Source organism: Mustela nivalis, assembly GCF_964662115.1.
Source record: "Mustela nivalis genome assembly, chromosome: 17".
Lineage (NCBI taxonomy): Eukaryota > Metazoa > Chordata > Mammalia > Carnivora > Mustelidae > Mustela > Mustela nivalis.
Window position 1 is genome coordinate 16,190,342 of NC_139036.1, and position 26,830 is coordinate 16,217,171.

Below are 26,830 nucleotides of genomic sequence, written 5' to 3' on the forward strand. Positions count from 1 at the left end.
CGCTCGGGCACCGATACATAACACCTTATTTTCTTGGTGAAAGTTGGTATCCACGGTTATGCCTACTTACCAGAAGCACTCTGAATTATACCAGGCCTCTGGGGTAAGGCAGGGGACCCCAAAGGAAAAGGGGGATGCTGCAGGCAGAGAGAGAGGCAGGAACACACTGTTGAAGCCCCTTTGGTGAGAACAAATCAGAAGTAATGAAAACGGCCATCCATAACCGGGCACCGGTTGAATTTAAAATGAGAAAGTGGTTCTATACTCCCTGATACAGCAAACCCTCTGAAACATACTAAGTGGTCATGCAGAAGATCTGACTGGTAAAGAAAATAAAACCTAGCGTGTGTGGTGTGTGTGTGTGTGTGCACACACAGATGTATCCGTAGATGCCCAGGAAAAGGTCTGGAAAGGTATACAGTTATACCAAACTGGAATAGTAGTCACTTCCAGGAAATGGATTTGGCATAGTCTGTGTGAGAGGAGGAATCTACCTAAATTTTAATTTTGTTTTTAATTTTAACTTATTTATTTTTAGAGGGGGGAGGGCCAGAGGGAGAGAAGCAGAGAGAATCCCAAGCAGGCTCCATGCCCAGTGCAGAGCCCCATGTGCTCCATGCCCAATGCAGAGCCCCATGTGGGGATCGAGCTCACAATGCTGAGATCACAATCACAACCCCAGCTGAAATCAAGATTCAGACGCTTAACCAGCTGAGCCACCCAGGTGCCTCTACTTTGATTTTTTTTTTTTTTAAGAGCACCTATTAATTTTAACACCAAGAAAAAAGGTGGGGGCACCTGGGTGGGTCAGTGAGTTAAGCCTCTGCCTTTGGCTCACGTCATGATGCCATTGTCTTAGGATCAAGCCCCACATTGGGCTCTCTGCTCAGCAGGGAGCCTGCTTCCCCCTCTCTCCCTGCCTGCCACTTTGCTTATTTGTGATCTCTCTCTATCAAATAAAATTAAAAAGAGAGAGAGAGAGAGAAAACCAATACAGGAACGGGAACAGAAAGAAGATGTCCTCAGGGGCTAAACAAATTTGCAAGGGAGGTGATCTAGAAGAGTTGAGTTCTGCAGTGAGCCCACGTCTAACAGGGGACCCAAACCCCTGGCCCCACGTCTAACAGGGGACCCAAACCCCTGGCATGCAGGACACTTGCTCTCATTAACGATATCTCTGGATGTCGTGCTAGCTGGCTAACCAAGCCAAAAGTCTTCATGGGCTCTGAAACTTGTTCTATCTTTCAGACTGGACAAGCCCATGTTTTGACCTCAAACTCCACTGTTCAAAGTAAACCCAGTCTACAGAAACGAGGCTGTCATTTGTCTGCATCTCCCACTAGGTGTTTGCCATCATACTTATCATCACTACCATCCTTGCCAACACCACCACTACCATCTAGATGTGCACACCCATCCAGTGCTCACTATGTGTCAGGAACTACATTAAACACTTTACATGCATCCGATCGCTTACAAATCTTCCAAAGGCAGAATCTACAGGGAAAAAGAGAGGTGAATCCTAGGAAGCAATTTTCAGTGGCACATGGAGGAGGAAGGGAAAAACTCTCCTCCTCTTCCTTCTCTTGGTAAATAGTAATATTTGTGGGGGGAAAGGCAGATGTCAGTCGACCCCCTGGTGCCTTTCTCAGTGTTTTTCACTTTTTCCATACCTTTTGCTTTCTGGTCCCTCTCCAAATGTGCAGTTTTATGAGCCTGTAATGTTTTTAGGAGCTTGTGAAGAGGTATCAAGCCATCTAAGGCAGAAGAGGGGAGGAGAGGAGGGAAAGGGGAAAGGAATGGAGGAGCAGGAGGAGGAAGTGAGAAGAGGAATGGGAGGAGAGGGAGAGATTGTCCTTGAGTCTCCCACAAGAAAGGGCACCCTATGTAACAGACAAACTATGTCCAGAATTTCCTGACTGGGGAGCAACACTGTCAGACCCAGATGTCAGGCTCAGAGGCAGCACTCCTGTCACACATGTCTCGCCAGAGCGCTGAACTGAACTTTAAAACATACGAGTCTATTATTAGTTCAAAAGGATATTTCTGGTGGTATTTTTTCTTCCACATGCTTAAAATCCTCTTATTTCACAATGCTTTTAAAGCACTAGAGGACACTAAAAACCATGTTACACTCCCTCACCAAAGGATACACGTTGGCACAGTCATCCTTTCAAAACAATATGTCCTCGCTGGTAGACACCAGTGATTTCTCCGTGATCTCTGCTTTGGACTGGAATTCTTAAGTCTGATCATCTTTTTTCCTCTCTCCTTCTCGTCCCAGTTCATCCTGAGGAATCTGGTCAATTTTCTCCCCAAGCTTACTTGGGGGCTGTGTTTCAGGGAAACTAATCTCTTGTTCCTCAGAACCGCTTTGATCCAAATCAAGAAATTTTCCTTTTGAGCTCAAGTCTCTTAAAGGCTCGTGCTTGCTTTGGCAGCACATATACTAAAAAAAAAAAAAAAAAAAAAAAGTCTCTTAAACGCTCATTTCTTTCCAAATGCTCTGATTCTAACGCATCCTTTCACTTGCCAAGGGTTCTCTTAAAAAAGAAATAAAAGAAGATTGTGATTCCAAATACAGTGTATAGCTGCTTCATTCCCACCTTTACTTTTCCTTCTGTTCCTACTCAGCCAGCCTTAGTGTTCCTCTCACACTGGAACTATGAACTGTTTCAAAAAGTTACCTGGGGGGCACCTAGGGAGCTCAATTGGTTAAGTGTTTGCTTTTGGCTCACGTCATGATCCTGGGGTCTAGGATGGAGCCCCACATTGGGTTTCCTCCTCAGTGGGGTGTCTGCTTCTCCCTCTCCTGCTCTCCCCCTGCTTGTGCTCTCTCTCACACTCTCTGTCAAATAAATAAGTAAAATCTTAACAAATAATAATAATTTAAAAAAATAAAAAGGAGCCTGGGACATTTTGTACTTAAATAATATGAATCATGCATGTGCCAGGTTTATTCTTGGCCTATGAGCAAAACCACACAGCAAAACTATTCTTCTAAGTGGCATTGGCCATCTCCAAGGATGGGCGAGTCACAGCTGAGTTCTCCTTCGCAGGGAGAGAGCCTACATTACTATGATCACGCTGACTCTGTTCTAAGACAAGTGCATTCCAACTAACCCCCAGGAACTCTTTCTGTCAGCTCCCCTGCACACCTTCTCCAGGAGGCCTTCCCTGACCATCCTCCTACCTTGGCTAAGTGTCCTTGATTTTTGTTTTTTAAATATCTCCCATGCATCACTCAATCACTGCACTTAGGATATTGTTTTATGGTATTCAGGTATCAGTCTGCCTCCCTATACAACCTAGAACTCCTTAAGAGAATGGACTGTATCTTATTTGTATTTTCCCCATATCTTGGAAAATGATAAGCATTCCATGATTCTGAATGAATGAATAAATGAAAGAAAGAAAGGATAGATGAATGACTTAAAATTACTACTTACTAGGGAAGTTCCTGATATGACTGACTGGGAACCAGTCAGTGTAAGTATCTCCAAACTGGTCATGGACTTGGTGATTTCTTGAGGCTTCACTGTGGTTTCTTCCTGAATGGCAGCCGCCTCCCCCTGTGCTTCTCCAGCCTTTTCCTCTGTTTCTTCTCTGACAGCCTCCTCCTCTTGGCCATATTCTTCCCCCTCTTCCTCCTCCTCCTCTTCTTCCTCTTTCCTTTTCTCCCCTTCTTCCTCCTCCCCTTTCTCTTCCACTCTTTCCTCTTTCTCCCATTCATCCTCTTCCTCCCCCTCTTCTCCTTTCTTCTCTACTCCTCTCCCCTCCTATCCTGACTCCTCTTTCTCCTCCACCTCCTCCCCTTTTTCTTCTACTCCTCCCTCCTCTCCTTCCTCCTCCTCCCCTTCCTCCAGAACTCCTCCCTCCTTCCTCTATTCCTCTCTCCTCCCTTTCTCCACTACTCCTCCCCTTCCTGCTCAACTCTTCCCTCCTCCTCTTCCTCCTCTGCTCCTCCTTCCCCTCTTCCTTTTCCTCTTCCTCCTCTCTTCCTTCCTCTTCCCCTCTATCCCCTTCCTCCCCTTCTTCTTCCTCCTCCTCTTCCTCTTCTTCCTCCTCCCTTTCTTCATCTGACACCTCCTTTTCCCCTTTGTCCCCCTCCTCCCTTTCTCAGTCTCCCACCTCCTTTTCCCCTTCCTCCCCCTCCTCTCCAACCTCCTTTTCCCCTTCCTCCACCTCCTCCCCCTTCTCCTCCATTCCCTCCTCCTCTTCTCCTTCCTCTTTCTTCTCCTCCTGCTCCCTCTCCTGCTGAGCCTTTCTCTGTACTAATATGTCATCTTCTTTCAATTCCTGTTGCATACTTTCCACCTCTCTATCATATTGATTATACTCTTCTTCCACTTCTGTTTCTTCATCCTTTTCTGCTTCTTCTAGGGGGTACTCCCCTGCACCTAACATTCTTCTTTGTGGAGTTTCCTTTAGAGAAATATTGACCATAACCATCAGCAGTTCACTTTGTTTCCCATTTTAATTTCCTAGTGCATGAACCTATCAATGAACTGTACAATACCAGCTCTGGTTCCTTTCCACAGGAATAAAAAGAATTTCATTCTGGGAAAGCCTGTACCTAATCGGATGCATATTGATGCCAGGGCCTCTCATGTTTCCAGGAATAGTTTTAGAGCCCTGAAACTCACTTTGTATATATCCATATTCCCACAGGCAAGCAAAATGATAACCCAGGCATTAACAACAATTCTCATAATGTAAATAAGGACAGATGCAGCGGCTTAGTGGTTAAAAGCGTGGGCTTTGCAAGCGGCCTCTCCTAGCACCCAATCCTGGTTCCACCACTCACTTTGCTTTGAGACCTTGGGCAAGTCGCTGTACCCTCAGAGTGCATATTTGCTCATAGGCAGGATAAAAGTCAGAACCCTAAATTCTGGGGTTGAGATGACCTATGTAAAATGTTCAGTGCAGCTGCCACAGAAGGCTTGAGAAAGGCAGCAATCGTTTACAAAGTTTAACAGCCTTCTAACATAGTCTCTCATTCATTTCTTCCGACAAACTGGAGTTTGAGGCTCTGGGAGTTGAATGACTTAATGGGTTCACACCACTGGAAAGAGGCAGACCCCTCTAATGCTCAGTTCCTCCAGGTGGAAAAAGCATTGCTAAGATTTCAAACCCGTGGCCTTGAGTAGGGGGCCTGCTCCAACTGCAAACTTTGCCAGTACACCTTGATGCGGGGGCCCAAGGGAGGGGAAGAAAGTGTGGGGGGTCTGTGGGGGAGGAGAGGGGGACACAACGCCAAGGTGCTGCTCCTTCCTTCAGCTTAGGTCTCTCTGAGGCTGCCGGGACCCCTTCCCAGGTGGGGCACCAGGCCTTTCCACACCAGGACCCCCGCCCCCAGGTCACAGAGGGCCTCAAAGGCCCAGCCCTCCCATCACCTAGACCCCTGCGTTACCTCCCCAGCCTCCAGCGGCCGCAGCTCTCTCCTCCTCGCTTTCTCCTCCTCGTGCTCCCAACCTATGGTTGTCACCCAAGCCCCGCCCCAAGTTAACCACCACCAGGGTGAGCAGCCTTCGGCACGCCCCCTGGCGGTCAGCGGGGGAGAGGGGCCGCTGGGGCCCTCCTAGTGAAATTAGCCTTCCTTGTCCCAACCACTGTCTTCAGCTCCCTCCCTCAACTTTTTTTCCAAGGCGCCAAGGCCTGAGAGGTGGAATGGTGGCACCTACAATTCTGACTTTCTTAAGATTAGGTATGAGCGGTTTGGTAAAATCCTCCTTGTCAACAGCAAACTAAATTTCCCGCCGTCCTGGCTCCTCTGAGAAGTTGACCCCCTTACTGGACGTGCAGTCGGACGGGCCGCTTTTGCCCTCGTGCTCCTGCTGCAGGCCACGGAAGTGCAACAGCGGGAACTCCAGCAGGTGCGCAGGTTGGTGCCTCGCCACCTCCATGGTGAAGCCCTGCAGCAGCTCCGTCAGTCCCGCGGGGATCTCCACGCACATCCTGCCTGCCTCGCCTGGGGCCCCAGGGCACTGCCCTCGTTGCCTCCCTGGACCGGCCTGAGGCCCCGCGGACCCCAAGCGAGCGCGCTCCGACGGCGCTGGAGGAGTTACTCTATGCTAGCGCAGCGTTCTGGGCCCAGGTGGCCTGGCTGGCAAGCGCTGGGGCTGGCACGCGCTGGGGCTCCCGGCGCTCTGCTGCTCCCTGCGGGGGCAGCGGCGGTGGCTGAGGGAGCACGGCCCGGGAGGGCGGGCGGGCAGCATCGCGGGCTCCTCCCGCTTGCCCCAGGGCCACTTCTCTCCCCACCCCTCCCACTTTCCACCATTGTTCATTTTTGTTAAGGATTTTGTTTTGTTTTGTTTTGTTTTAGGGAAAGAGCACACGTGAGTGGGGGAGGCGGGAAGGGTAGGGCAAAGAGAGAGTTTTAGTGGACTCTGCCCTGAGCCCAGAGCTTGCCTCAGGGTTCAATTGCAAGAGCCTGTGATCACGACCTGAGCCAGAACCAGGAGTTGGGCACTTCATTGATTGTGCCGCCCAGGTGCCCCTAAGATGTTTTTTAAAAAAAATTTCTGGAGAGGGTCGCCTTCGAGGCTCAGTTGGTTGGGCGACTGCCTTCCCCTCAGGTCAAGATCCCTTACTTCCAGGATCTCCTCCGGTGTTGGCTCCCAGCTTCTTGGGGAGTCCTCTTCTCCCTCTGACCTTCTCCTCTCTCATGCTCTCTCTCACTCATTCTCTCACAAATAAATAAATAAAATCTTTTAAAGAAAATTTCTTGAGACTTATTTTATGGGCTTGAATGTGGTTGATCTCAATGAGTATTTCCTGGTCCTTGGGTATTCTGCATTTGTTGGCCTTTGTGTTCCAGTGCCAAACAGGTCAAGTAGGTTGAATGGATTTTTAGGTCTATTTACTTCGCATTTTTCTATCTTCTTGTTCTATGAATTATTGGCAGATGAGTGTTGAATTCTCCCAACTGAATTGTGGATTTGTCCATTTCTTTCTTATTTTTTTTTCAGGATGTTTTTGCTTCATGGATTTTGAAGCTTTCTAATCGGATGCAGACACCTTTATGATGGCCATGTCTTTCTAAATGGATCCTTTGTTGTTCTGAATTGTCTTCTTTCTCTGTTCATTATATTTGTTGTCTTTCTATTGTCTATTGTCAAGAACTATTAAATTCCACCTTTTAGGATTAGTATGTGTACGGTATAGCCCTTTTCATAATTTTTCTTTTTACAAAATCTATATTATTCTCTTCATCCTTCTATTTAAAATTTATTTTTCACTGACATATCTAGGTCTTTTATTTAAATATAATATTAATAGCTAATTTTTAAGGTAATTGTTGAAATGTTTAAGTTGAAGTCTACTACCTTGCTAGTCATGTTTTCTTTTTCCCGTCTGTTCCTTCTTCCCATTTAAACTGCCTTCCTTTAGATGAACTGAGTCCTTTGTAGGATGCTATCTTCCTTCTATTATTGGCTGTCACATGGGCAGTGAGATATGAGTAGGTCATTCTGACTCTTTCTAAAATTGTTCTTCAACTTGTTTAGGGAATCTGTAGAGTAACCTTTATTTTAGGGGTCATGGAGTCCCACTACTAACTCATGATCCTTCCTGGGTCTATACTGAATATTCTGACTGGCTGGGGCCATCCCTTACAGAGAGGATGACCCCTCTGCTTTCCAGACTAACTTTTATAGAGCAAAGGCCATGTGGTTGGGCCTGGCCACACATAGCTGGACAATGAAATTGTAACACACAGAGAAAGCTGCACAGTCATGCTATGTGACCAATTGAATTACAATTTACCATAGTAGACATTTGAACCAACCTATGACCTTGTTCAGAATTGGTGCCCAAAAGGTGCCCAAAGGGTAGGGCCCATACTCCTTGGTAGCTAGGAGACAGTATGCACCCCCACTGACTGAATACATCCACCTGGCCTGACTCACCTTTGTATTTGGACTTTGTTACCTGGGACTGGTTTCTGGGACTTGTTTTTAAGTAAGTTCCCCTGGGGGGGGCAGACTCCATTTAAGTTTTACAACAAAATGGCAGTTCAACAGGGGTGGGGCTGCTCTGGCTGAATAGGCCCTTACAATCAGGACATAAGTCCTATTGGATTAGGGGCCCAACCTACTGAAATATGACCTTATGTTAGCTACTTACATCTACAGGGACCCTATTTCCAAATAAGGGCATGCTCCCAGGTGCTGGGGTTTAGGACTGGGGTAGTTTTTATGTATTTTATATATATATATACACACACACACACACATACATACACACACATATACTGAGATTCTAAACAAAAATGTTTTATTAACAAAAAAATTATATATGTATTATATATATTATGTATATATATATAAATACATTATATATTATATTTATATATTTTATATATATTATATAATATATAATATATAAGTTTTATATATTATATTATATATAATTATATTATATATAATATATATTATATAAGTTTTATATAATATATATAAAATATATACATTTATATTAAATTATATATAATATATGTATATATACATGTATATATAATTTTTTATATATTTTATATAAATACATTATATATTTATTTAACATTTATTCATATATTTATATTATATATTATATAATAATATTTATTTATATATTTATATATATAATTTATTTATATATTTATTTAAAATTAAATAAATTTTATATTTATTTATTTTTATTTTATATATTTTAACTTTTATATATTTTATATATAATTTATTTATACATGTTTTTATATATATATAAATTTTTTTGCTAATAAAACATTTTTGTTTAGATTCTCAGTCTTCCTTCCTTTCATTACAAGGTTATCTGCATGCTTTTGGTGCCTACTGAACATTCTACCACCTCTACCTCATAAATCTCCAGGAAAGTTATTGTTACCTAAAGTCATCTGCCATCTTTTTTAAAAACAGTTCGCATCTCTTTGGAGTTTACAGTTTTTTTGGTATTTAATATGTTTATGTGTTGATGAAGATGACTTTCATCCTACTCCTTCCTTCTGAATTTGTTTCTTTTTGTGAAAGTCAATTCTCTAGTGTTTTAAAAGAAGGATTTATAAAAGCTAAATGGTCATTATTTGTAAGTCTACATTCTTTTTTCTCATTTTGTATGTACTTTAAGTGACCAGAGATTTGGAGGCTGACAGCATTTATCAGCATTTTAAAGATATAAAGGAAAAAAATGTATTTTTGAAAAGGGACGTAGAAAGTAATAAAGCAAAAAAAATGCAAGGCAATGGACAAAAATTTAGGGGCTCAGTAATTTCATGAAATGTAAATGGGTTGTATACTCTAATTAAAAGATTAAATTTGTTAGATTGCATCAATACACACATACACACATAATGACGTGCTTCTTCTAAGAGAAACATAATAAGCTCACCAAGGCAGAAATAAAATTTTGTAATATTGAACATCTAAAATTGAACAAGTAATCTACAAACTTAGAAGTGGACATCCTGGCGAGTATAATAAGTTATGGAGGAAACATTAAAGGTATAACAACTGGATAAAATGAGTGAAATTTGTATAGAAAGATATTCTAAAAGAATGTACAAAGTAGTAGAATCAGGAAGTGAATTAATCAAGGTCACAAGATAGAAATTAAAAATTAAGAAAAATTCATTGGAATTCTGTGAAATATGAACAAAGGTTGAAAATCGTATTTATGAGAGCACCAAAACTAGGACTTAATCTCTCCAAAGACTTTATACAGTCTCTACACAGAAAGTCTCCACACAGAAAACCATAAAATATTACTAAGGGGAATTTATGATCTAAATAAATGGGATGTCAAATATGCTAATATGTTACATATGTTAATAGAACAGGTTCATAGCTTTGATCATCAATATGGTAAAGTTTCAATTTACCCCCAACTTGATTTAGAGATTCAATGCCATCCCAGTTTCATATCTAGGAAGTGCCTGTGTACATTGAGAAGCCAGTTCTTATATTTCCATGGACACGAAAAGGACTAGTAATTACCCAGGAAATTTGAAGAGTAAAGTGAGAGCAAGAGTGAGGGAAAAAGAGAGTGAGAGGAGAATCTGATGGTATTGGATTTATTACAAAAAGACTATTGAAATGACCAGAGAAAACAGACAAACAAAAAAGGGCAGACTTTGACAAAGCAGTGTTAAACCTGTTGAATATCCACATGGAACAAAATAGCCTAAAACTCTAAAACAGACTGATGTAGACTAAATACAAAAGATGACATCACAAATTTTCTAGAAGGTAAAATACAGAAATATTTTTCTGATCTGGGGGAGGTGGCAAAGATTAGTTGAACAGGACACCAAAAACATGAAGCATAAGAAATGTTGGGAAGCTGTACTCTACTCATTAAAAGGTAAAAAAAAAAAAAAAAAAAAAAAAAAAAAAAAATTGCCCACTAAATGACAAGACTAAAATTATGAAAGGCTCTATCAATATAACAGCTAAGTAACTGTATACAAAAATGGATAGGATAACTATGAATCAACAAAGAAAGGTAAGTAACTTAAAAACAATGAAAATACTTGAACAGAAATATCCCAAAGAGAAAAAAATCAGCCAATAAATACATGATCCTCAGAGATCATGAAAGAGCAAAAGAAAACACAATGTGTTAGTGTTGACACACATAAGGCAGACCCAAAAAAGTGTTCATTAATAAAACTTCTTTAATAGGTAATGTAGTGGGGCACCTGGGTGGCTCCATTGTTAAGCATCTGCTTTCTGCTGGGGTCCTGATCCCAGGGTTCTGGGATCAAGCCCTGCTTGGGGCTCCCTTCTCAGCAGGAAGTCTGCTTCTCCCTCTCCCACTCCTCCTGCTTGTGCTTCCTCTCTGCTTGTGATCCCTCTCTCACTGTTTCTATCTTTCTGTCAAATAAATAAATTCTTTAAAATAAATAAGTAAAAATAAAATGGAGACACATGGGGTACTAATGAACAAAAATATTTGTTTGTTTTTTAAAAGATTTTATTTATTTATTTGACAGACAGAGATCAGAAGTAGGCAAGAGGTAGGCAGACAGGGTGGGGAAACAGGATCCTTGCTGAGCAGAGAGCCCAATGCGGGGCTCGATCCCAGGACCCTAGGATTATGACCTGAGTCAAAGGCAGAGGCTTAACCCACTGAGCCACCCAGGCACCCAGATTTTTTGGGGGGGGGGTTGTTTTGTTATATATATATATTTTTTTTTTTTTCAGTGTAACATATTTCATTGTTTATGTTTAACACTCAGTACTCCATGCTATACGTCACCTCCATAATACCCACCACCAGGCTCATTCCACCTCCCACCCCCCTCCCTTCAACACCCTCAGATTGTTTTTCAGAATCTATAGTCTCTCATGGTTCATCTTCCCCTCCAATTTCCCCTCAACTCCCTTCTCCTCTCCATCTCTCCATGTGCTCCATGTTAGTTATTACACTCCACAAATAAGTGAAACTTTATGACAATTGATTCTTTCTGCTTGACTTATTTCATTCAGCATAATCTCTTCCAGTCCCATGTTGATACAAAAGTTAGGTATTCATCCTTTCTGATGGAGGCAGAATACTCCATAGTGTATATGGACCACATCTTCCTTATCCATTGATAAGGAAGGTCTATTGAAGGACATCTTGGTTCTTTCCACAGTTTGGTGACCATGGGCATTGCTGCTATGAACATTGGGGTACAGATGGCCTTTCTTTTCACTACATCTTGTATCTTTGGGGTAAATACCCAGTAGTGCAATGGCAGGGTCATAGGGAAGCTCTATTTTTAATTTCTTTAGGAATCTCCACAATGTTCTCCAAAGTGGCTGCACCAATTTGCATTCCAACCAACAGTGGAAGAGGGTTCCCCTTTCTCCACAACCTCTCCAACACACGTTGCTTCTTGTCTTGCTAATTTTGGCCATTCTAACTGGTGTAAGGTGGTATCTCAATGTGGTTTTAATTTGAATGTTCCTGATGGCTAGTGATGATGAACATTTTTTCATGTGTCTGATAGCCATTTGTATGTCTTCTTTGGAGAATTGTCTGATCATGTCTTCTGCCCATTTTTTGACATGATTATCTGTTTTGTGTGTGTTGAGTTTGAGAAGTTCTTTATAGATCCTGGATATCAGCCTTTCGTCTATACTGACATTTGCAAATATCTTCTCCCATTCTGTGGGTTGCCTCTTTGTTTTGTTGACTGTTTCCTTTGCTGTATAGAAGCTTTTGATCTTATCAGCATTTTTTAAAAAAGATTTTTATTTATTTATTTGACAGGAAGAGAGAGCAAGAGAGAGAACACAAGTAGGGGGAGTGGGAGTGGGAGAAGGAAGCTTCCTGGCAAGCAGGTAGCACATAAGATGCAGGCTTGATCCCAGGACCCTGGAATCAAGACTTGAGCCAAAGGCAGATACTTAACTACCAAGCCACCAGGCACCTCAAGGCAGCCATTTTTAATTCTGTATTTAAGAAAATGGTTGTGTCTGTAACTGATAGATTTTCTTCTCGATTGGAGGTGAAAACAAACAAAAAAAGACCATTTTTCTTGGTGATTATTCCAGTCTCCACCTCATCTAAAGCATGTTTAAACAACAACTTTATCAGAAACGCATGTTCATACTTGTTAAATGAAATATCCTTCATGGTACCACAAATGTGAAAAATATCTACATGACATAAAAGAGTTAATAACTGGTTTTTAAGAAATGCCACCTCACAGGCTTAAAGATGGGTTGTTTCAACCTGATTTTCTTTGTTGTTGTTGTTGTTTTGTTTAATATAAAATCTATTCCTTTAATCTACAGATCCTTCTTGAGTTCATGGTTCATTCCTGGTTTGATCTACAGAATTTTGGGTCCTTTAAAATAATGTGATTTTGGGGTCCTTTAAAATAATATGATCACAGCAAAAAGTAAAGTACCTTTTATGCATTGGTCACTGGTGACTTTAGAGGATACTGATATACTTTTTAATATCATACATAAAAGAGAGGGAGTTAAATTTGGGGATTACTAGGTAATGGGGTTGTGGACAGAATTGTTCACTGAGTGACTGCTATCTATACTAACATTTAGTCGCTTTTTGGAAAACGTATTAGAGGCTATGATAAGTGTGCTACATTTATTATTAGTGCATTTGCTTTTTACAAGATCCCAAAATGAGTTTCCTCATTTTAGAAGTGATGAGATCACAGCTCATAAGATGAGGAGCTAAAAGGCCCTAAAAGACAGTATAATAATTAGTTATATGTAAATTAGAGAGTAAAGTATCCACATAGCTAGAAATGGTCATATCAAGTAAAAATTGTTTCTCAGTCTGTGTTTCCCTACAAATGGGTTTTCTTACAATGTCAATGTCAGACTATTGACCATGTAAACTTTTTTCTCCCCAGTTTTATCATTTTGATAATTCTTCTGGAAAAAGTAGAATTGGAATATGTGAGTCCCGATTCTCAGGGGATTGTCTCATCATTTGACTGCATATGTTCATGATCCAATTTTAGAAACTTGGCCAATTCAATTTAAAACATTCTAGTTTGCTAATCACCCTCCAGGAATGTCAGCCCAAGAGATGGGAGAACCTATGTTGGTAACTGATTCAGCCTTATCTTGCTCCAACTACATTTTACTATAAGCAAAATAATTTATGTGTAACGATTACAATGATTCCAACCATTATTTTCAGAACAGCTTTTCTTCCACTAAATGTGAGGAATTTAATCATTTCCTTTAACAAAATTACATGTCACTAGCACAGAGATAATCTCACATTGTAATCTTACTTGTCATACAGTTTACAGGTTTGAGGTACTCTGAGTATAGACTGTGCAATCAAATAAACTAATTTGCATTTTAAAATGCAGTTTATGTTTATTTTAGTTTTCTTCATGTTAATAATATTGTATTTCTTTATGGCTGATGTACCACAGGCAGTATAGAAATTACTGGATTTTATGAATATTTAACAAAGAATAGCTTTTTTTGGATGATGTCATCTCTTTTCAATACAATAGGGATTACATTTGTAGAAAACATTTTGTTCGGAAATTTGTAGAAGTTTTAAATAGATGTTTTATACTGATTATAAGCATCTTAATGTTTGAAGGGAACTTAAGACTCCCTTAAGATCCCCTTAAGATTTTGGATACAAGACATGATATTTTCCCCTCATTTTTTAATAGAATTGCCAAGTATATAAAAGGTCAGATGAGTTGTCTAAACTCACTCAAGAACTGTTAGTCACAGAAGGGAGATAAGCATGCAGTTTTTCTGTTTTCTTGTATATTTATTTGTTAGTTTTAGAATATTTTATTTCTTTATTTGACAGAGAGAGAGAGATCACAAGTAGGCAGACAGGCAGGCAGAGAGAGAGGAGGAAGCAGGCTCCCTGCTGAGCAGAGAGCCAGATGCAGGGCTGGATCCCAGGACCTTGATATCATGACCTGAATCCAAGGCAGAGGTTTTAACTCAACTGAGCCACCCAGGTGCCCCTATTTGTTGTTGTTGTTGTTGTTGTTGTTTTAAATCTGATATATTGTCCTAGTAATCCACAACCAATATGGTTATTTAAGATTAGATGGTAAGGAGGGGGCATCTCAGATTTTTTCCATATCATTCTTATTTAGGAGTATATAGTACATAGTACCTAAATAATTTTGAAGATGAATTGCTGAACCCTAGGTGATAAATATGAAAGAATATCAGGTTTTCAAATACTGAACATTTGAAAGCAACATTTCTCTGGGCCACATAAAACCACTGGTTCCCCACATATATCAAAATGTCATTCTAGGAACAGAAATGATTTTAACCGTAACTTATAATTCCATGTGTCTCTAAAACACATATAACATTATGTGTTTTAAAAAATATATAAAGTTTTTGTAGAATACTCATTAATGAAGTCTATTTGAAATTCACTATGCCAGGCATTTTCATAGACATTTAGTCCCTACAACACCTTTTCATTATGTAAAACAACTATTACTACTTTTCCATTTCATTATTTTGTTTTACCTTTTCAATTTTAATGATTAAAAAAAGCTGAGGGTAATATAGTTTTGGAGTGATAGATTTAGAATATTTTCCAGGTCTTAATTCAAGCAATGGTTGTAATTCACCATATTCTGATACTAATACTCTTGTTATACAATGCTCTGTTTGCAAGTCAGTTGTCCTTGACTAAATTATGCTACCTGTCGCTGTAATAGAGGGGAATTAACTTGCTGTCAAAAACAGTGAAAGTGGAACTTCCTATCAGTGAGTCCAAAAATATTGTTATTCTAAATAGTCAGTGACTTGACTTTAGGTGACATGATTTTCATGGGTAATTGGGAAACTCTGGCTGTGTTAATTTAAAAAAGAAAGAGAGAGAATAAATTTTATAAATAAATAAATAACATAAACAGTGGTACAAGAAACAGTATTATTAAATAAAGAATTGATTACTATTTTAAATTCATAATCTTGGTAAATAAACTGGTGGTTTTAAATGATACTTGAAAGTCTGTACACAGTTCTGATGTATTTGTGGTGACTGAAATAGCATAGATATTTGATACAATTTTAGAAGGCAGTGATTTTTCAAGGGTGTAGTTTTCCTATATTTTATAAAGGTAAAAACACCAATTTTGCTTTCAAGTAAGAATTTTGAAATTTCATTCGTATGTAGGAGCACTGTCCAATACTCAGTAGTATTCTAATTAGTATTCTAATTAGTATTCTAATTCATTTTAACTTTTACTTGAGTTTTTTTTAAAGAAGAGATCATGTGGAGGCTAGAACAGTATTTGTCTAAAAAATAAATCATTACCATTTATACATCAGCTCACATTTTTTCTTACTGCAATATCAATAAAAACTTGTATATTTATTTGTTACTTTTATTCTAAATTAAATATTTATTCTAAATATTTTATTCCTTTTCTAAAGGAAAGGGAAATTGTTACTATAATATCACTCAATTTCCTAGAATGCACTCTTCCTCCAAATATAAACTGAATATCTAAAAATGTAAATGTTCTTATTTATACTTGCTTGTTTTCAAAAAGTAAAAAATGTATTGTGTGTCATTTTTTTTTTTGAAAGCCACTGAGAGCTCAAGATGAATGAGTATTCTGTTATTTTAGGGTAGGGTGTTCTATCTGTATCTATGAGGTCCATCTGGTCCAATGTGTCATTCAATGCTCTTGTTTCTTTATTGATTTTCTTCTTGGGATGATCTGTCTATTACTGAGAGTGGCATGTTAAGATCCCCTACTATTAATGTATTCATACCAATATGACTCTTTATCTTGATTACCAGTTGTCTTACGTAGTTGGCTGCTCCCATATTGGGGGCATAGATATTTACAATTGTTAGATCATCTTGGTGGATAGACCCTTTAAGAATGATGTCGTGTCCTTCTTTACCTCTGACTACAGTCTTTAGTTTAAAATCTAATTTATCTGATATGAGAATCGCTACCCCAGCTTTCTTTTTAGGCCCATTGGCATGAAAAATGCTTCTCCATTCCTTCACTTTCAGTCTGGATGTATCCTTAGGTTCCAAATGGGTCTCTTGTAGACAACATATGAACAGGTCCTATCGTTTTAACCAATCTGCAACCCTGTGCTGTGTTATGGGTGCATTTAGGCCATTCACACTGAGAGTGGTTATTGAAAGATATGTTTTTATTGACATCACGTTGCCTGTGAAGTCCTTGTTTCTATAGATTGTCTCTGTAAATTTCTGTTCTATGTCACTCTTGGGTTCTTTCTTTTATACAACCCCCATTACTATTTCTTGTAGTGCCAGGTTGGTGGCCACATAGTCTTTTAAACCTTGCTGGTCTTGGAAGCTCTTTATCTCTCCATCCATTTTGAATGCCATCCTTGCTGGATAAAGTATTCTTGCATGTTCTTCTCATTAAATGCACCGAGTATGTCTTGCCAGCGCTTTCTGGCTTGCCAAGTTTCTGTGGACAGGTCTGACATGATTATGATGGACCTAAGCTGTATGTAAGGAATCTCTTCCCCTTAGCTGATCTCAAAAGCTCTTGTCTAAAATTATGATTTGTCAGTCTTGTTATCAAGTGCCTCGAGGTCTTTCTAGATTTGTTCATCTTGGGGGGGGGGATTTCTACCTCTAGGACAAGAACATTGGTTCCATTCCCCAGATTGGGAAAATTTTCATGAGAATTTGTTTAACTATATCTTCTAGTCTTCTTTCTTTTGCCTCCCCCACAGGGATCCCAATACTTCTGACATTAAGACATTGCATGACACCATTTATTTCCCTAATTCTGTTTTCATGGCTTCTAAGCAGTTTGTTCCAGGCCTCCTCCTGATCCTTTTTCTCTATCAGTTTGTCCTCTACATCATTATTTCTATCTTCTGCCTTGGTTACCCTAGCTGTTAGAGTATTTAGATTAGATTGGATCTCACTGATAGCATTTTTAACTTCTTCCTGGGCAGCTTTCACTTCTGCCCTAAAAGATTCCATGTTGTCAAATGGTATTCTCCAAGCTAGTGACTGGCTGGGTAATTGTTACCCTGAATGCCCTTTCTGACATACCGTTTATGTCCATATCCAGTAGCTCTGATGGAGAGGGCATAGTCTCTGAATTTGTCCTCTGTTGGGTGTTCCTCCTCCTAGTCATTTTGGTGAGAGATGGTGGAAAGGATATGTAGCTGAATATATTAACCACGATCCAGGCAAGGTACACCATGGAATGCTTCTGAGCAATTGGAAGTCACCACCAAAAAAAAATAGCTTTATGCTGTCCATAAAGCCCGGGAGAAGGTGAGGGGCTGCCCACCTGCTCAGGGAGACTGGGCCCAAGCGGAAAAGTGGGAGGCACTCAGTGCAGCCTCCCAGGGCTGCCCTCGGCTCTCATGCTGGGCTTTGGCTCCGGTTGGTGGTGACTCTGAAGTGGGCTGCTAGGGTCTGGCAGGGGCTCTGCGCTGCCAGGAGCCGGGCCGTGGCATGAGGGTGGCCCTTGGCACAAGGACAGTCTTGTCCTGGGAACAAAAGCTCCCAGGAGCATGACTAACACAACCCAGGACCCCCACCAGGCCTACAGCCCCTCAACTGTGGCTCTGTGCATGGGGCACAGCCAGCCTGGTGTGAGCAGAAAGACAATGTTTGGGCCTGGTGCACGCCAGCTTAATGGAAAGTAAGAGCTCTGGAGACCAGTGCATAGGGCTTCCCAGCTCAGAGTTTAAGTCCGGCTCTAGCTGTGAACTGAGGGCCTGCCCCAGGGATCCCAGACCCAGCCCTCTCTGGGGACTTGGGACCTGGGGCCTCTGAGAGTTGAGCTGGAAAGGGCTGTGCTGGCAGGGGGGCCACTCTGGATCTCTGCCCTGGGAATGCCAGGCCACAAATGTCCAAACATTGTCTTTTTGCTCACACCAGGCCAGCTGTGCCCCGCACACAGAGCAGCCATTGAGGGGCTGTAGGCCTGGCTGGGGTCCCAGGCCATGTTAGTCATGCTCCTGGGAAATTTTCCCCAGAAGTTTGGGGAGCAGACACGCAGGTAGACAGGGACAGTTGGGCCCCATGGCCATCCAGTGGCCACAAACGGGGATGAGAAGTGCAGGGAGTTTTCAGTCCTTGGAGGCAGGGGCGTGAATGCCCCGGCCTGTGTCCAGAGCCAGCGTCCCATGTGGCCTGAGCTGGGGCCCATCTGCCATCTTTCCTCCCCTGTGCTGAGGCCATGCCTGGTCCAAGCAGGTGGGGAGCAGTCCTCGGCGGACGCTGGGCAACTGGTGCTTCAGATTTGTGCTGACCCAGCGTGGACCATTGTCAGCCTGGTGCTGAAATCATCCATGGCAGGAGTACTGGCATCCCAGGAGCTGACAAATTCAGGCTCCGAATTCGGGCTCCCGTTCCCTGGACCTTAGAACCTGTTCACAGCCTGCCACAGCCTTGGGCCCACTGTCCCTGGGGTGGGGCCTCAGGGACAGAGCTCTCGACTGGACACGAGTGGGGCTCATCAAACTAGTTTATCACGAAGGACAGCCTGCTCCCGCCAGCCGGGGGACTTGTAAGTCTGACCGGCCTCCGGCAGCTGTGGTCCGACTGCTGCGGCCCTGGCCTCCTGACCTGACCCCAACCTCGGTCACCACTGCCATGGGGCCGGGGCAGCGACTCAACTGGGCCACTCTCCCTGCAGGTCCTACGCATACGCGGGCTTGGAGGCTGAGCCGAATGCTACTGCAGGAACCGGCTCCTGATGACCAGCGTCAGGCCAAGGTGTGTAACTACGAATGCAAAGGGGAGAATGGCTCCGTGTGCGAGGGCGTCAGCCAGCTGTCCATGTACCCTGTGGAGGAGATGCAGCCCGGCTCCAGGAAGCATGAGTGTGCCTGCATCTCCCTGTGCTCCCTCTCCCACCCGCAGCTCTGCATCCCCAACAAAGGGAAGAGCCGGAGGCCTCCCTTCTCTGCCAGCCTTACTGGAGGGGCTTGTGTGGTGGGTGTGGGGGCAGTCAAGGGCTGTGTGGGCTCATGGCCTGCAAGACAGACATGCTCATCTGGGGGTCTCGCACGTGCTGTGTAGTCCAGAGGCCCTAAGCTTTCCCGGATGCCTGGGGGCCCCGTGACCGGGACGGCAGCCCCTCCCCATGACGGTGGCACAGACGGAGGCAGCTGGTGCCACTGGGACCAACAGCCCATGGCAAGTCACACTGCTCCTCACGTGTCCGTCTCTGCTGAGCACTCTCTAGGCCCACTAGCCATGGAGTGCTGGCCCACCTGACAGGCTCCCAGACTCCAGGCCTGGTTCTGCTCTACAGTTGTGCACTGAGACACCACCCAGGGCACTGGCTGGTGATGGGGTCTCCACGCTATTGAGGCAGGTAGGCAAAGCGGGCATGACAGTGAGGCTCCCACCTAAGCAGCCCTGATGAGTGTGGCCAGAGTGCAAGCTGTCAGAGCTGGAATATTCCAGAAGGCCCAGCAGGCCAGGACCCCACTTGGGGCTGTACTACTCCACCTGGGATGGAGGATAGCTTGTGGGCTCAGGGAGCCTTCCTGGGCCTGGCGGGGGTTCCCGTCTGACCCCGCAACACAGCGAGGGGCCGTGGCAGCATCTCACTTTTCTGGATCTACTTTTCTCCTCATACCTGCGTGGCAGGGATGTAGAATTTTCCATAATATCAGCCGCTTGGGTGGCCTTTTCTTCTGTGGAAGAAAAGAGGGATGGGCGAGGACAGACACCATCCCCCAGGAGCTGGCAGGAGAAGGAAGGAGGGAAGGGGTGGTGGGTTGTGACAGACACGATCCTGCAGAGCTAGTGAGAGAAGGAAGGATGAACAGAGTGGGGGGATGTACACCACCCCCCAGGAGCTGGTAGGAAAATGAAGGTGGGGACAGACACCATCCCTGGGAGCTGGCAGGACAAGGAAGGATGGATGTAGGGGGTGGGGATAGACACCATCCCCCAAGAGCTGGTAGGAGAAGAAAGGAAGGACAGAGGGGGGACAGACACTATTCCCCAGGAGCTGGTGGGAGAAGGAAGGGGGGTGATAGATACCATCCCCAGGGAGCTAGCAGAAGGAAGGAGGGACGGAGGGGGGGCAGACACCATCCTGCGGAGGTGGTGAGAGAAGGAAGGAGGGAGAGAGAGGGGACAGAAACCATCCACGGAGCTGGCAGGAGAAGTGGCCTGAGGTTAGCAGCTGCAGCCACGTGGTCCTTTGTTGGTGATCATGGTGGCAAGGTTTGGGTGCCCAGGGTCTCAGGAGCCTGGCCAGCCACACACCATCCAGAGTGGTCTGCTGTCTGGCTTGAAACCCCCACTGACTCTATTTGCCACTACCCAGACCCCGAAACCACCGTTTCCCCCCGACAGGCACCAACAGCCAGGGGCACCGTGTCTCACCAGAGACCCATTCTGTCCCCACAGGGAGGACTGTCATGTACCATGGATGCTTCCAACTGTGAGAGAATGGCACCCACACCTTCCTGGACTCCCTGGAGCAGGCCAACACGATGGTGGACGTGTGCTCGGGGTTTTGCTTCCAGAAGGTAAGGGCACCTGTGAGGCGTGCACGTGTGCGGTGCCCTGCATGGGGCAGGAGCCCGGGTTGGACGCAGGTTTGGGATGGCTGTGTGGTCTGTGCTTGCGTAGGCACCCCAGGCTGGCTGGGGTGCTGTCTGCTGGGCCGCAAGTCTGGAAGGATCGTGCCTTCCCCGATGGCAGGTGTCAAACTGACTGGGTTTGTTAGTGGGACATGCTGGCTTGAGCTTGGGGAGAGTGGACGGCTTATCGGTTATGCCCATGGATGGGGCTGGGTGCTGAACCCAGCATCAGGGCCATGGTCACACGTGTGCCTTTTTGTCAGTTGGGGCTTGGAGACGATTCTGCAGAGGGTGGGCGGGGTGCAGAGGCCTCTGTCGCAGCCTCGTGCGGGAGCTCTAGGTGGGACACGGTGGTCTAGGCTAGATGGAGCTGGTAAGCAATGGGACCCCCAGAATGCTGAGGTCTGGGTTGCAGTCCAGTGGCCCACATGTGGGCCCCGGGGCATGGCAGTAGGCTGAGGTCAGGGCTGCTCTCTTGTGCTGAGGACTGTGACCAGAGGCCACATAATAGGACGAGGCTAGGACAGAAGTGTCCTGGTGATGGTGGCACATATGTCCTTGTCCTTCCAGTGGCGGCCACACCCCTAGCCACATAGGAATCACTCCGCCCTCCTAACAGCCATGTCTGGCAGGTGCTGAGACATGTTGTGATTGTAGGTGAGGAAACGGAGGCAGAGAAGGTCATGCATACTGTCCAAAGTTACCCATCCCTTATGTGAGGGAGCTAGGATTTGGACCCAGGCAGACCCCCTGGTTCTGACCCTGCCGGTGGCTTGGAGCTGCAGGAAGTGGGCTTCTGGGGATGCTGGGGAGCCTGCCGTCCCTGATGCCTCTTGAGATGCGCCCATTAGGGCTGAGACAGAGCCTTTCCTGCACTTTCCAGCCCAAGCAGAAGCCTTTGGAGTGGGTCTCTGTGGCTCTAGCATTTCAGGGTGTTTGGGGTGTCCTTGGGGGCATCTGGCTGGGGCCCACATTGCCAAGCTCTGCATGTGGGAGCAGAGCTGTGGGTGGAAGGCTGGGTGCATCTGCTACACGTGGCCCTCCCAGGGCTTCTGCACACCTGCCGGAGGTCTGTAGCCCTGGGAGAACCCACTGCCATCGCCAGTCCAAGGAGCTCGGCTGCACCAGACCTGGCCACTCCATCTGCAAACCTGGAGGTACCCCACATGCCGGGTGACCCACTTTACCCTCCTGGTGCTCCGAGGGGGACACGCTACCCCCACATACTGCCTGAACCAGCAGGGGTCGTGGGAGCAGGCACCCAACCTGTCCTGACGGTGCCACGGTTCCTGCCGAGCGGCGTCTGGGGAGGGGACAGGCAGTTGCTCTTCCTTGCTGAGTTGGTCAGGCTCAGGGACCGCTCTGTCCTGGCACGGGCAGCACTTTCCCCATCTTGGGCTCCCTCTCAGGGACATCCTGGTGTTTATGCAACCCCTCCCCCACTGTGGAGCACTTCCGTGGTTTTCAGTGTTCCGCTTTGGCGAGTGAGGCCATGGTGACATCATGGACCCCCACCGCGGAGCCAAGGCTGGGGTCAGGCTGGGCTTCCTGAGGGACGGTCTGGGTTGCGTGCCATCAGGGGCATTTGTGGCCGCAGCGGGGACGTCTCCACTGTGGTTTGTGGGTTTGTCGCAATTGTGGCAGATAGAAGGACAGAAGGACAAACGGGGCTCCATTAGCGCCATGACCATCTGACCACCAGCACGGGGCTCGGCCAATGTCACGTGTGTCCGAGCACAGAGAAGTCATCTGGTCTGATATTCTGCTGCTGTAGGGACAGACCTGCCCTGTCTCCATGCCTGCACCTGGGCTGGTGAGGGGCTCCAGCACCGTGGGCAGGCAGGCTGCTGGCTCCTGTTGCTTCCACAGGGATCATGCGTGTGGCCGGACGTCCCCTTTCTCTGCACCTGCTCCTGGTCTGTTGGAGGGCATGAATGAAGGGAGACGAGTATGAGCTCTTCCTATAGATGACTGATGGCTTGGGTAGGTCATCTCCGGATTTCCTGTGGTGCTGACCTGGCTCTTTCCCTGTACCACGACTGTTCTGCCAGACCCACATGGATCCTGGCAGGTGCAGGCTGCCCCGGGGTGGGAGAAGGGCGCTGCCTCTGCAGCTGGCCAGCAGTGGGGCAGTGAGCATCTGGGTTTTGTGAATTAACCCCGTGGACCTCAGGAGGTTTTTCCCTTTGCTAAAATGCTCGCCCGTCCTGTCTGCTGGTGACGACCTAGCAGAGCCTTGGGGTTCTCTCACAATTTTGGCCATAAACCTGTCGACGTTACACCATGTGTGTCTTCAGAGAAAATTTATTGTGTTCTGGGGGTGGATGTCTATAAAGGTAACACACATCTATTTTAGAATATTTGGAAAATGTGAAATTAAATTAGAACTCACCAGTGATGTTACCGCATCAGAGAAAACCACCAACGGCATTTAACATCTTTAGGTCTTTCGTTCGAAGGGTATGTTGCCAGAATTCAAATCTTTAATGTTGAATCTTTCAGGGCATGTGGGTGGCTCAGCTGGTCAAGTGTCCGACTCTTAGCTCAGCTCAGCTCAGCTCATGGTCTCAGGGTCGTGAGATTGAGTCCCTCCTCAGGCTCTGAGCTGGGCATGGAGACTGCTTAAAGAAAAAAAAAAAAGGAATCTATCCTTCCATTTTCCTTTGTTCCACGTGTTCCTCGTGGCATGAGCTCGCCCCTCCTGCCCACTCTGGGCTCTTTCTTCGTGGTTACAGGCCATGCTGCTGCGAACATTCCTGAAGGTCAACATTTCAGGGGCTCATATTGCTCTCCTCGCATCATCACAGGAGGAGTCACTGGTGTGAGGGACTTGCGTGTCTCCTGAGTCACTCATGAGACTTCAGGTTTGTTTCCATAAGCGAGTCACGTGGCCTCATTCCAAAGACGGTGGAAGGTGGCTTCAGAGTCTGTGACCTGGGTGCATGTCCCTGTGCAGACATGTCCTTGCCTTGTGGTCCTGGCCATTCTTGTGGTCCTGAACCATGGCATTCTCACTGATTCTCTACAATGCCATTCGAAGCTGTGGGTTTCCATGGTAGAGGGGAGTGTGAGCTGCTCCTGGCTCTGGGGCTGCCTCCCTGATCACACAGCTCCTACTTTGCAGCCCAACGGCAGTGGCATCATGTCAGCAGAAGACACGCACTCAGTGATGGGCTCTGAGGATGGGCTGTGGTTGACCGTGATGCCTGCCCTCCATGCCCATCCCAGCAGCCACCACCCCCAGGCACCTTCTTTCCTTCTGGGTGTGCATGTCCAAAGCGGCCTCGGAGTGAAGGGAGGCAGGAGATAGGTGAAGGCAAGCTCCGTTCTGGTTTTCAGATTTCATCAAAAAAAACCCACTTTCCTGAGTGCATCCATGGAGTTGAATGTGGTCTTGGGCAGAGCCCCTGGCTGCTTCTGCCCCTGATCAGTCTCAAGGTCTGAAGTCTTGGGCTGCTCAGCACCTGCCTCCTCACCTCAGTTTGCCCTCCTAAAGCCCGAAGTTCTGATCTCTGACGTTTTTGTGATTCTCTATAATTCTGGGGACTGACCGCAATAAAGGCACTCAAGGACGACAGAGATGGACAAGCCTGTTGGGATGTCCATAACCTGACCTGTGGCCATGACTGTGACTTTGCAGGGGGGTTCCCAGGACGGGAGGGCCCAGCTGTGGCTACCATGACCCAGCACCCAACTGAATCACTGTGCATGTGGCACCCACAAGGCCCAGGCTCTGGACGCAGTTCTGGGTGGAGACCTGTCCCCCCACCCCGTCCCCCTATGCCCCTCCGATGGAAATGGTCCCACATCTGTGTCTCCCTCCTGCCTCCCCTTCTCCAAACATTGAGAAGATGGTGGGAGTTGGGGGAGCAGGGAAGCTGGCAGAGAAAGTTTAATCAATATTTAGTTTTTATGGAAATCATGTAGAAATCCCCGACGGGCTGGAAATTGTCCTTTGTTTTCAGAATCCAGTTCTGTTCTGTTGTAAATAAAACCGCATTGATATCCACACTCCCCCGCGCTCCAATGCACCCAGAACTTGATGGTTTCATCCACTCAAAGTAGCGGAGGGGCTTGGATCCCTGATGGGGTGCAACCCCCACCAGGGGAGGCCACTGGTAGAGGGACACTTCCTTCTGCGTCCTGGACCCACTGGTACTTTTGAGGACACAGCAGACAGAGCCCAGACATGCGGGGTGAATGGATACCCCATGGTGTGTCTGCACGTGGACCACAGCTGCAGGTTCCTCCACGGGGATCCAGCATGGGCACATGGATTTCTGAGGGAAGGGAAAGTCTGCGCCGAGGGATCCTGTTTCCAGGATGTTCTAGGGTAGCTGGATGACCATGAAGCACAAGTCAGAGCCATGGCTGACTATGGGAGGAAACGGGACCCAGTGATTCCCACGTGCAGAACCAAAGGGCTCAGCAAAGGGATGGGGTCTCGTGGCGGTGGGAAGGGTGTGGTGGTGTGAACTGGGGTGGCTAGTGGATTCCTCTCAGGGAAAGGAACTTGAATAAGTGGGGGAGGTCTGGGGGCAGGACGATCCAGGGAGAGAGAACAGCACGTGCAAAGATCCTGAGCTCTGCGTGTGCCAGTGGTGCATCGCCAAGTACCATAAGGACCCCAGTGTAGAAGGTCACCAAAACTGCCCGAACAAAGTGCGACAGACAGGGGGCTCATACTTCTTGGGGCTCTGGAAACCAGAAGTCCAAGGTGGGGTGTCGCTGGGCTGGTTTCTTCTCAGGCCTCATGGGCTCACAGACGGGTGTCCCGTGCCTATGTGTTCATATGGTTGTCTGTGTGTCTGTGTCTGAATCTCTTTGTATGACCACACTAGTCGGATTGGCCCACACCCACCATGGCCCCATTTTAACTGAAGTACACCTTTAGAGACCCCGTCTCTGAATATAGCTGCATCCTGAGGTGGCGGTCGGTCGTGGGCTTGGGACAGAGGCCGTGTGGTACAGAGAGATGGCTGGGGGCTCCGCCAGTGCTGCTTCATGGCCCAGTCCAGGCCCCAGCCCTACATGCCAATGCAGGCCCCACTGTGGAGCCCAAGGGTGTGGCTGGTGAGGGGCTGGGCTGCTGTGGCCATGGACAGGTCTGACAGATGCAGTGGGGGTGGGACTTCCAACCTTCCAACCTGGGCAAAGCATCAAACCCTCAGGTCCCCCAAGCATGGGGGTGGGCAATGGAGTCCTGAGAGATGAGAAGGGGCTCACAGACAGGGAAACTGAGGGTCAGTGTCGGGATCTGACGGGGTACACGCCTGCTGCTTCCTCCCTGGTCCCTACACCCAGGAAGCACACGCCTGAACACAGGAGCCCCCCCCCCGCCGCAGGCTCCACACTGCGCCCCCCCCCCCCATGGCTGGGATGGGCCCGGTGACTTTCTGAGCACAGAGATCCTCACTTTGCCAAGCTACGCTCAGAAAACGCTATTGATTTTTCTTTTCTCTAATTTTATGAGATTTTTGCTGTGAGCAAAAAATAAAAAGGTCTGTGTGGTGCTGCCTCTGTCCCCCACCTCCCTCCCTGCATTTCCATTTGCAAGAGGTAGGGGCAGGCAGGGATGATGGGGCTGGGTATCCTGGAGCACCCGCATGTGTCATGCCCCATGCCAGGCCACCCTCATAAGGGACGTGCGAGGTGAATTTGATTGCCCGTGTTCAGTGGGGAAGGGCAGAGAGGCTTGGCACCTTTCCCAAGGTCGCCCAGTGCCCAGCGGTCTCCTCTATGAGGTCAGAAGGAGCAGGGAACGAACCCCATAGAGGAGGCCAGGGAGG

At 46.1% G+C, this 26,830-nt stretch overlaps 1 pseudogene across 1 annotated transcript in view; it reads right to left on the reverse strand.

The window, feature by feature from the left end:
* LOC309852188 (cAMP-dependent protein kinase type II-beta regulatory subunit-like) overlaps nucleotides 1-5,957 on the reverse strand; it is a 245,907-nt pseudogene extending 239,950 nt beyond the window's left edge. Inside the window, exon 1 of the transcript in view lies at nucleotides 5,893-5,957. The product of the transcript in view is annotated as a cAMP-dependent protein kinase type II-beta regulatory subunit-like (transcript). The remainder of the gene's footprint in view (nucleotides 1-5,892) is intronic.
* Between the last annotated feature and the right edge of the window lie 20,873 nt (nucleotides 5,958-26,830).